Source organism: Cucurbita moschata, unplaced genomic scaffold (genome assembly GCF_002738365.1).
Source record: "Cucurbita moschata cultivar Rifu unplaced genomic scaffold, Cmos_1.0 Cmo_Scf00123, whole genome shotgun sequence".
NCBI lineage: Eukaryota > Viridiplantae > Streptophyta > Magnoliopsida > Cucurbitales > Cucurbitaceae > Cucurbita > Cucurbita moschata.
The window spans coordinates 150,002-158,864 of record NW_019268639.1 but is presented as its reverse complement, the minus strand read 5'-3'; the positions used below and the strand labels follow the sequence as shown (position 1 = coordinate 158,864).

The window sequence follows — 8,863 nt, the reverse complement described above, 5'->3', positions numbered from 1 at the left end:
AATCATCAACAATAGTGAGAAGAAAACGCAAACATAAATGGATAGAAATTTTATGAGATCCCCAAACATCACAATGTAACATGTCAAAAGTAGAATGTGTTGTTATTGAACTTCTTGAAAAAAAAACAACCTAGTTTGTTTTGCTAACGTGCAAATACTACAGTTATGAGAAAAATTAGCATTATTAAGATGAAATTGATCCGTTAGAAATTTAAAACAGGAAAAAATAAATAGAATGACCTAGGCGTAAATGCCATAAATTAGATGATTGAGATACTTGATTAGTTAAATATTTGATTGGAGATTAAGAAATATGATAGAGCCCTCCAAATTGTTTACTCGAGCCAATCATCTTCCCCTTAGCCAAGTCCTGCATAACACAAGAATCAGGATAGAAGGTGACACAACATTTCAAGTCATTGGTAAGTTTGCTAATGGACAACATGTTTAAATTGAATGGAGACACACATAAAATATTGTTTAATTTAAGGCCAGGATTAAAGAAAACATTGACCGTAATTGACACATGTGTTGTTCCTTCGTTAGGCAATTTTATTGCAAATGTTTGCAGCCTTTGGTTCAGTCATAACAAAAGCTTTGGATACTATATGATTCGAAGCTCCACTGTCGAGAATCCATGAATTAGAACTAACAGATTTAATGGATAATGTAGATACTAGAAATAATCCATGAATTAGATTTGTCACGACCCAATTTTTGAGATTTCGAGAAATGGAACTGCAGCGAAAAGATAAATTTTGAAAAGACAAACAGCACCTTTTCAAAGAGAATACAACTAATTGATGTCCCACGTGAAATACAAGTAACAAACATTCCTGGTCGACACCCCTCTACTAGTGTCTCTTCAAGACTACTATTCATAAAACCATAAAGTCATTTTGAATAAGTGGTCAAGGTGTGTGCTTGCTAATCACACCATGTTTCCCTCCAAGATTTGACGAAAAGAATTCAAAATCGAACCCAAAAAATTATACAACTAATTCATGGCCCAGGTCGAATACAACTATAACACTCTGGGTCGACACCCCTCTATGATAGTAGAGCTCCAGAGCATCTCCCCACCTTGACCAGTACACTAGAAAAGGAGAAACGTGTAAGTATAAAAATTTACTTAGGAACCAACCTACTTGTAGGCCCTCATCGCTTCCTTCTAGTACTAGGTTTCCACGACTTTCCTTTGGTCTATAGGACGTTGGGCTTACCCTTTACTGCGCTCTAAGCTACCGTGTATGTCCCGAAGTTCTAATTGATTCCTCATTAATCATCTACCTTTGTTGTCCCTAGTGCCTCTTCGATATTCGTTCCTAAAACAAAAAAGTTGCTTTGGGCGAGTGGTTAAGGCGTGTGCCTGCTAAGTACATGAGGTTTCCCTGCGAGAGTTCGAACTTCTCAGGCGATGAAAAGATGAATATTTTACACTTTAATCAACACTTCAAGTCGAAACCCCTTTGTGGTAGTAGAGCTCCCGAGCAGCTCCCCACCTTGATCAGTACACTAGAAAAAATCATCGCTTCCTTCTTCTACTAAGTTTCCATCTCCCCACCTTGACTAGTACACTAGAAAAGGAGAAAGGTGTAAGTATACAAATATACTTAGTAACCAACCTACTTGTAGGCTCTTTGTATGTCCCGAAGTTCTAATTGATTCCTCATTAATTATCTACCATTGTTGTCCCTAGTGCCTCTTCGAGATTTGTTCTTAAAACAAAAAGTCGCTTTGGTCGAGTGGTTAAGGTGTGTGCCTGCTAAGTACATGGGGTTTCCCCGCGAGAGTTTGAATCTATCAGGCGACTAACTGAACTAGAAAAGGAGAAAGGTGTAAATATAGAAATATACTTAGTAACCAACCTACTTGTAGGCCCGCTTCCTTCTACTACCAAAAGGAGAAAGGTGTAAGTATAGAAATATACTTAGTAACCAACCTACTTGTAGGCCCGCATAGCTTCCTTCTACTACCAGATTTCCACGACTTTCCTTTCGTCTACAGGAAGTTTGGGTATACCCTTTACTGTGCTCTAAGCTACCGTGTAGGTCTCGAAGTTCTAACTGATTCCTCATTAATCATCTACCTTTGTTGTCCCTAGTATCTCTTCGAGATTCAATCCTAAAATAAAAAAGTTGCTTTAAACGAGTGGTTAAGGCGTGTGCCTACTAAGTACATGGGGTTTCCTCGCGAGAGTTTGAATCTCCTAGACGACGAAAAGTTCATTTTTTTGTACTAGCAAAGCGACTCGTTTATAAGGAATACTTTTTTATAAGATATTGTCCACTTTGTCCCGTTACCTCACGATCTCATAGAGGTATTCACACCCTAGTTATAAGGAATGCTTCCTTCCCCTCTCAAACCAATGTTGGATCTCGAGAAATCGAACTGCGATGAAACGATAAATTTAAAACGACGTACAACACCTGTGTTAGAAAAGGCGTGTGCCTACTAAGTACATGGGGTTTCCTCGCGAGAGTTTGAATCTCCTAAACGACGAAAAGTTCATTTTTTTTGTACTAGCAAAGCGACTCGTTTATAAGGAATACTTTTTTATAAGATATTATCCACTTTGTCCCGTTACCTCACGATCTCATAGAGGTATTCACACCCTAGTTATAAGGAATGCTTCCTTCCCCTCTCAAACCAATGTTGGATCTCGAGAAATCGAACTGCGATGAAAAGATAAATTTAAAATGACGTACAACACCTGTGTTAGAAATTTCAAGATATTTACAAACGAAAAAAATTATACAACTAATTGATTTCTGATATGAATCCAACAACGGATCACTTCCGTGTACCCGAACGAGCAATTGCAAGAAGCAATACAAAGAAGATTCAAGAATCAAATGAAGAAAATATTGGAGTGACTGATATTGGAAAGTAATTCGAAGACTTGGCTTTGGTAGTTGAACTACCAATTAAGACAATTTATGAATTACCTTATTTTCTTCGATTTGTATTTAATAGCATTTATTAGCATTTATTAGTTGTTGGTGGCTGAAATTTATTTTGTTAGGGTTATGTTTTGGGCCTATTTAGAGGCAAGTAATATTCATGTTTGGATGTTTTTTTGGTTGAGTACAGACAAAACCTTTGTGTTTTTCTTGATACCCTTTTGGTGTTATTCTTTTTCAAACCTTGCTTTAGGTTTGATGTTTAAACCGATTCATCGAATTAGTTTTGATCAAGCTAATTCTGGAGTGAATTATCTTGGTATCTAAAAGTCACCATCATAGATTCCAAGTTCGATCTAAGAGTCATTCATCTTCTAACCAGCTCTTGGTTGGAATCAATCCGTTAAGTTAGCTTTCTCTGTGAACGTTTTGGCAGGGATTCTAGAAGGACCTCTAGTTTTGCAAATCCAGCATTGTTGGCGCTTATCATTTGGTATCAGACCATTTGGTCGATGTTCTTTGGCCGTACTAGAGGTGAAATATCTTTATTGTTATATTTTTTTTCTATCAATTTTTTCTCTCTCTCAGATTATCGAAAAAAAAAAACCAACGTCTACATTCTTGACCTAGTACCAAAATCCTACCTTTGAGTGTTAAACACGAGTGTCCCTGAGTGAAATTTTTGTAAGAAGTGTGGAGAGGCCCCTTGATAACAAAATGTCACATAATGGAGAAGGAGAACCCGTACCAGATCTTAATACAATCATTCTTCAAGCTATTCAAGATATGATGGAAATGATGATGGAAAGATAGGCAAGAAAGAAGGGCGCAACATCAAAGACAAGAACGAACATTACGAGAAGATGAAAGTATAGTAGTACAAGAAAGACAAGTTGAAGGAAGATGGAGAGGAAGAAATAACCATGCAACTATTATGCAACCTAGAAGAATGGAAAGAGTACATGAAGATAGAGATGGAGGAGTTAAACTCAAAATCTCACCATTTTGTGGAACGGCAGATTCTAAGGCATACTTGCAATGGGAAAGAAAGATAGAGCATTTGTTTGATTGCAACACCTATAGTGAAAATAAGAAGACGAGACTTGCTATTGCCGAATTTACCAATCATGTCGGTGATTGGTACCAACATCTCAAATCCGAGAGAAGAAGAAAAGAGGAGGATCCAATAGAGACTTGGGAAGAACTTAAAGAAGCCGTGAGAAAAAGGTATGTTCCAAAACATTATGAAAGAAATTTGAAAACTAAATTGCAAGGTTTGAGGCAAGGAACAAAAAGTGTGGCAGAATATCATCAAGAGATGGCCCGTTACCTCACGATCTCATAGAGGTATTCACACCCTAGTTATAAGGAATGCTTCCTTCCCCTCTCAAACCAATGTTGGATCTCGAGAAATCGAACTGCGATGAAAAGATAAATTTAAAACGACGTACAACACCTGTGTTAGAAATTTCAAGATATTTACAAACGAAAAAAATTATACAACTAATTGATGTCCCAGGTCGAATACAACTAACATACACTCCGGGTCGACACCCAATAGAGCTCCAGAGCATCTCTCCACCTTGACCAACTAGAAAAGGAGAAAGAAAATATACTTGGTAACCAACCTACTTGTAGGCCCTCATTGCTTCCTTCTTCTACTAGGTTTCCACGACTTTCCTTTGGTCTATAGAAAGTTCGGGCCTACCCTTTATTGTGCTCTAAGCTACCGTGTAGGTCCGAAAGTTCTAATTGATTCCTCATTAATCATCTACCCTTGTTGTCCCGAGTGCCTCTTCGAGATTCGTTCCTAAAACAAAAAAGTCGCTTTGGCCATGTCCAAATAATATGAAACTAAGAAAACCTAAGATAATATAAATGTCCAAATAATCATATCAATGCATTCTAATATATCATCATAAAATCCGCATCAGAATATCCTACCAATTTAAACTCAACATTTCTAGGATACTATCATCCTAAATTAATAGTCAGAAGCAAATATTTAAATATTCTTTTAAGTGCATGTAAATGAGATTCCTTGGGGCAGGATTGAAACCTAGCACAAAGACATACACTAAACATAATATCTGGTTTACTAGTGGTCAAGTAAACTAAAGATCCAATCATACCTCGATTAGATTTAATATCCACACATTTACCTTTTTCATCCTTGTCAAGCTCAGTGGATGTGCTCATTTGAGTTTTTGCAATCTTACCTCCATTGAACTTGAAGCTTTTGAGTAAATCCTTAGTGTATTTCTCTTAAGATACCATCTTTGAGTTGTTTGATTTGAAGTCCGAGAAAAAAACTAAGCTCTCCCATCATACTCATCTCAAACCCATTATGCATTCATTTAGAAAATTATTAAGAAGGATTAGTAGAACCAAATATGATATCATCAAGATATATTTACACTAATAGCATATCATTTTCTTTAATATTAATAAAAGAGCAGTGTCGAGTTTACCCGTTTTAAAATCATTCCGAATAAGAAAATTACTAAGTCTAACACAAGCTCTTAGAGCTTGTTTAAGCCATAAAGAACCTTTTTCAACTTAGACATGACGTGGAAAATCAAAATTTTCAAATCCGGGAGATTGTTCTTCGTAAACTTCCTCCATGATATACCCATTTAAGAATGAACTTCTCATGTCTATTTGATACAATATAAAATTTTTGTAAGAAGCAACAACAAGTAACATTCTAATAGTTTCTAATCTAGCAACCGATGCAAAAGTTTCTTCATAGTCTATACCTCCTCCTGACAATAACCTTGAGCTACAAGCCTAAATTTATTTGTAATGATATTCTCATTTTCATCAATTTTATTTCTAAAAACTTCTAATAATGGAAATATTAGAGGGCCGAAGGACTAATTCCAAAACTTTGTTCCTTTCAAATTGATTAAGTTCATCTTGCATAACCAAAATCCAAAACTCATCATTTTCAGCATTCTTAAGTCTTTTTGGTTAAATTTGAGAAACAAAAGCAAGATTATCAAATAAATTAATAGAATAACGAGTTTTCACTTGTTCGAGATCACCAATAATCAAGTCCTTGGGATGAGATAAGGCATATCTGAAGAAATTTCTTCCTTCTTTTCATTTGAGCTCACCTCTTCTTTACTTTAAATAGTTTCTTTGCCTTTGTCATTGACAAGTAAATCTCCAGAATTTCTTTCTAAATCATCACTCTAAATATACTCATTAGAAAAAGTATTACATTGATCTAGCAAATTCTTTCAAAGTACCCGTGTTCCTTTCAACAGGAGTCCTTGGACAAGAGAAGTCATGATAAAAAGCATTATCTTTGCAAAATATTTCAAATGGTAAAGTATCAAATTCTCCTCAATGGTCCCGCCTAATTTTAGTAATTAAAAACAAAAAAATTCAAAACATCATTCTTATGTTTTATGGTTAAAACCCAAACAAATCTTGAAAAATATCAACCATCACAGGCATAGTAATTCCCTCCTTATGTAGCTATTTTAGGAGCGCCCAATAAATCCATATGTAATAGTTGAAGAGGTCCAGTACAAATCACATTTTTAGATTTGGAAGAAAACTTGGTTTGTCACAAATTTTATCTTTTTCAAATTTAAATTGAGGAAGGCTTCTCATTAATGAATTTGTTGAGATATTTGAAATCAAGTACATACTAGTCTGTCCTAATCTTCTATGCCATAGCCAAGAGTTATTGTGCAAAGCCGAAAGACATTTATCTTGTAGGACAATAATTTAAATCATTAGTTTACACACTGTCATCCCTTTTTCCAACGAACAAAACTTTTTTATCAGTAACATTTTTAATTATGCAATTATTTTTACCAAATATAACTCTAAAACCTTTATCACATAATTGACTAATGCTTAGCAAGTCATGCTTTAAACCATCAGTTTAAAATAGATTTTGAATAAGAGTACAAGTGTCATTAGCTACAGTACCCACACAAATTATTTTCCCTTCTTGTTATCACCAAAGGTTATTAAGCTACCATTCTTCTTGGAAAAATTCACAAACTTGAATTGATTTCTAGTCATGTGTCAACCACTATCCAAGTACCACTTATTTTTATTGGAGGCTTTCAAACAAACCTCATCATCTTGTTCATCCTCTTTGTCACTATGAACCATGAAGCAAATATTTGCTACTTTTTCATCACATGCACTTTCATCACAATCATCCCAAGTAGCCCTCATTGATTTTAACTTGGATTTCTTAGATGATTTGAGGAGAGACAATCCGTTCTTATATGGCCCTCCTTTTTTCATTCATAGCATATTATCTCATCATGTTTTCATAGCATATGACCCTGCTTTTTTCACCCTGCTATTTTTTATACTTACGTGTGAAGTAGGAAACATCATCTTCATTAGGGGCTTCCTCATCGTCGGAGTCAACTTCCAATGTGATGGACTTTAGGGCTATTCTTTTCTTCTTTTTGGATTCCTCTATCATGTGCTCATTTCATGGTAATCTCATGTGTCATGAGAGAACCAACAAGTTCATCCAAAGGAAGCTTTGTGAGATCCTTTGCTTCCCAACTTTTAGGCAGAGACCTGAGAATTTTCCTTACATTTTCCGGAGTATAATATATTTTTCCAAGATTTTTCAAAGCATTTAGAATATTAGGAAATCTAGTAAAGATATCACCTATAGATTCATTTGCATCCAATTTAATTAGTTCATAATTATAAACTAACATGTTAATCTTTCTTTCTTTAACTTGATTTGTTCCCTCAAGAGTTTTTCAAGTTTCATACGTCGAAGAACACATAGATACTCTACTAAATTCATCCTCATTTAGGACATAATAAAGACATTTGTAGCATTAGTATTAAAATAACACTTTTTCACTCATCAAATTCATCCTCCATTTTATTATTGGGATGTAAGGGTCTTTGCTAACACTTAACCATAATTGATAATTGATAATCAACCGATTGCAAACAAATTAGCTTTACAATAAGTATAATTTGTTCCATCAAAGTAAGGAGGCCTAGAGATTGATTGTTCTTCACAAAAACCATTATTAAAACGTAGGTTTACCATAAGCTCTAACAATAAAGTTTACATAAAAAATCTATAAGAGCAACCTGCTCTAATACCAATTGTTGGATCGGTATGGCAACCCTAGAGGGGTGAATAGACTTTTAACAATAAAGTTAAGTGATTAATTTTTTTTATTATGATTTATTTAAAAAAAAAATAAGTAGAAGATGATAATTAATACAATAAAATAGTTCAAGAAATAACAATAAGCAATTATGAAAAACTTATAACATGCAATAAATCACAATAACAATTTCGAGATTAAACATGAAAGAGTTGGAAAATATAACATTGTAGTTTTGTAGTGGTTCGGTCAAACTCGACCTACTCCACTCCCTAAGCGCCTCTTGAGAATTTTAAAAAACTTTTCTCAACTCTTTCCTCGGATCAAAGCCCAACCGCTACACCCCGCTTTTTTTACGAGTTCAAGAGCAAACTCAATCCTTCCCACGGCTCAAGATCAAACCATTACAAGTATCTGAATTTTGTAGGAACACACTATAACCATCTAAAAGAGTAGATTTACAATTTGATCACTCACAACTATTTCCTCACAATAGAATAAAAAACTCTTTCAAGAATAAGATCGAAGAAAAATAAACTTGGAAGCTTGAAGAGAGAGCAACAATGAAAACTTTAGAAAAATTGAGATAAAAAAAAAATTATGAAATATGAAAGTTGTGTTAAGTATAGGAGAGATAATGAGTTTAAATAGAGAAGTAGAAGCAAAAATAGGATTTAATATGGAATATTAGAAAGAGAAATGGGAGGTAGAACATTAAAACATTATTGTATTTTATTGTGGTCAAACAAAAATGAAAGGTACACGATTAATAAAAATAATGCGAGAAATGGAAGGTGGACCAAAATTTGTTTCCAAATTATATATATATATATATATTTA

The 8,863-nt window shown here is 34.5% G+C and overlaps 1 non-coding gene across 1 annotated transcript; it reads left to right on the top strand.

Annotated features, from left to right (window-relative positions):
* Positions 1-1,731: 1,731 nt before the first annotated feature.
* Positions 1,732-1,813, top strand: TRNAS-GCU. Its single transcript has one exon. It is a non-coding gene; the product is annotated as a tRNA-Ser (tRNA).
* Positions 1,814-8,863: the final 7,050 nt, after the last annotated feature.